The following is a 3,351-nucleotide window of genomic DNA, read 5'->3' on the forward strand; positions in this document are numbered from 1 at the left end:
CTTTCTGATGGTCTGACCAGGGTGCAGCTGCCTTAGCCAGTTCCCTGCTTCAGCTGGCAAGGCTCACTTCCTGCAAGACCTCCCCAAGGAGAAGCTACATGGACCAACCCTGATGCAGCCCTGAGTGCTGGAGCAGCCATGTGGAGACCCCTGCCAATGCTGAGATGCTTACACACTCACTGATTCAGCTTTCCACCTGCAGTCGGCATCATAGCATGCGTTTTGTGAGATGGAGGAGGACTTTGTGGATTGGTGTCGGACGTATGGCTAGACTAGTGGGCTTGGGCAGCACTAGGTTGGGATATTTTCTTGATGTGCATTTATCCTTTATATAAAACTCTCTCTTATACATATGAGTTTCTGTGTATTTGTTTCTCTAATGTACCTAGACTAACACAAATATATGAGTATATATCTGATAGAGGATGTTTCTATATGTATATCTACCTATGTTGCAAATATATTTATGAATGTAGTGGAACATATAAGGGTCAATGTTATGAAAACTTCTTAGACATTGTCTAACACTTTGAGGGAATGAGTTCCAGGGCTTTGGGGCTCAGGACTTGGTCAGTTGACATAACATAGTCCACATGATACTGTTCTAAATCCTACTTTGGTGAGTAGCTAATGGGATATTAAAAACACATAATTGGTCTTCTGTGGAGTAATTATTGGTCCAGAATGAAGAAGGGTGAAGAAAATAAAATATACATGGAAACACAAAAACATTAGTTCCTGGACCTTGGGACCCTAAAAACTAGATGATGCCTGACTACTACTACTAACTGCAGTGAAGGGAGCCACAATCGACGGTCTTGGATTCAATATATAGAAAAGACAAGGCTTAATATTTGGATACCTACACATGGAACCCCCAAGGCTGTGGCTGTTATTCACCTTTCACATCTGGAAATGAACTCATCCCCACGATTCAACTGTCAGCCAAACAGAGAGAGGCCTGTAAGAGAAACAATAAGACTAGGGAGTTAAGGTCATCTCAAAATAGTCAACTTTTTGAGAGGAAAAGGACAGCATTGGCCCAGGGACAAAGTTTAAAAGGCTTAGGAAAAAGGAGCAATGGAAACAGTAAATACAGGGAAGGAGTGGAATAAGTGAGATTGCATTGTGAGGATTGCAATCAATGGCATAAATGATTAGAATGGAAAAATGACATGCTCTGTAAACTCACCAAATTCACACCAAAAAGTTTTTTTTTTAAATTCAAAAAGTCAATGAGTCCTAATACTTTTATCTGCAGTCCATCCTGAGGATGTGCAGGACAGACAGTGCTTTGTTCCTCTGTGCAGGACTGAGGGCTCTAGGAATCCGCGGCAAATATGGCCATTCACAACAGCCGCATTTCAGGGGCTGCAGATATGGCAGGAACAAAACAGACAGATAGATGTGGTAATAAACAGGAGAATGACAGGTAATGATAAAGCTAAATGATGGGACAGAGTGATAGAGGAGAGGAGGATACTTTAGGATGCTTAGGTGAAGCCCAAGTGGCACTTGAGCTGCAACATGAAACACCAGGAGGAAGCAGCTTTGGGGAAGACACTGGGACAAGGCTCTTTCCCCTGTTCCAGAACTTCAAACAAATGAAATCATGTTTGTACTCTTTTGTCTCCAACCTCTGTTGTTTCACATGATACATATATTTTTCTTTGCATTTAACAATTTTTTTTACGTCATCATTTTTTTTTTAACATTTTATTAGGGGCTCATACAACTGTTATCCCAATCCATACACACATCAATTGTGTAAAGCGCATTTGTACATCGTTTCTCAAAACATTTTCTCTCCATTTAAACCCCCGACATTAGGTCCTCATTTTTCCCCTCCCTCCCGGCTCCCCCCTCCCGCATGAGCCCTTGATAGTTTATAAATGGGTATTTTGTCATATCTTGCCCTGTCCGACTTCTCCCTTCATCCACTTTTCGGTTGTCTGTCCCCCAGGGAGGAGGTCACACACAGTTCCATGTAATCGGTTCCCTCTTTCCTACCCATTCTCCCTTTACCCTCCCTGTTTTGCCACTCACACTACTGGTCCTATAGGGCTCATCCGTCCTGGATTCCCTGTATTTTCAGTTCCTATCTGTACCAGTGTACCTCCTCTGGTCTAGCCAGACTTGCAAGATCGATTCGAGTCATGGTAGTGGGAGCGGGGAGGAAACATTTAGGAACTAGAGGAAAGTTGTATTTCTCCTCATTGTTACATCGCACCCTGACTGGCTCATTTCCTCCGCATTTAACAATTTTTTATTTTTGAGAATATACATAGTGTCTACATGTACAAGTTAGTAACATTGTTTACATTCTTTGAGTTGTGCAAACTTTCACATCCTCCTTTTGAGTTGTTTCTTCCCCTGAATATAAACTCACGGTCCTTAAGGCCCCTAAGCTAATCTTTTAAGTTTCAGCATGATGTTTTCAGGTCTACCATGTTATTAGATGTATCAGTAGTTTGTTCCTTGTTATGGCAATGAATATTTCATTGTAAAGACATATGACAGTTTGTTTATCCATTCACTTGTGGAGGGATATTTGGGCTGTTCCTAGTTTATTATGAATAAGGTAGCTATGGAATTACTTTTGTGGGCATGTTTTTATTTCTCTTGGAGATATGTATATATATATATATATATATGACATGTTTTTATATTCTTGGAGATATATCTATATATACAGGTGTGGAATTGATGGGTCACAAGGAACTCATAAACAATTTTCTAAAATGGTTGCACCATTTTAAAATAAATGAGGTTTCCAATTGCTGCACATCCTCATCAACACAGTGTTATTGGCCTTTTTAATTTTAGAAACACTAATGACATTTTGCATTGGTCAAACCTGCTGCACAAGACCTGTTTAAAGGGTTGCAAAGCAATGACATCACTTTGAGGATTAAGGTGCACCTCATCCAAGACATGGTATTTTCAGTCACCTTACACGCATGTGAACATTGGGCAATGAATAAGGAAGACAGAGAAGAGTTGAGGCACTTGAATTATGGTGGCGGCAAAAAATATATATTGAAAGTACCATGGACTGGCAGAAGAATAAACAAATCTATTTTGGAAGAAGTACAGCCCGAATGCCCATTAGAAGTGAGGATGGCAAGATTTCATCTCTAGTACTTTGGAAATGTTGTCAGGAAAGATCAGTCCCTGAGGATGGTAAAGTAGAAAGCCAGGGATAAATAGGAATATCCTTAAGTGGTTTGATACAGCGGCTACAACAATGGGCTCAAGTATACCAGCAATTACGAGGATGGCGCAGGACTGTGCAGTGTTTTACTCTGTTGTACAGTGGAATTCGATGAGGCAGAATGGACGAACAGTACT

The sequence above is a fragment of the Echinops telfairi genome, unplaced genomic scaffold (assembly GCF_000313985.2).
Source record: "Echinops telfairi isolate 266 unplaced genomic scaffold, ASM31398v2 ScPeMD7_5592;HRSCAF=6446, whole genome shotgun sequence".
In the NCBI taxonomy this organism is placed as follows: domain Eukaryota; kingdom Metazoa; phylum Chordata; class Mammalia; order Afrosoricida; family Tenrecidae; genus Echinops; species Echinops telfairi.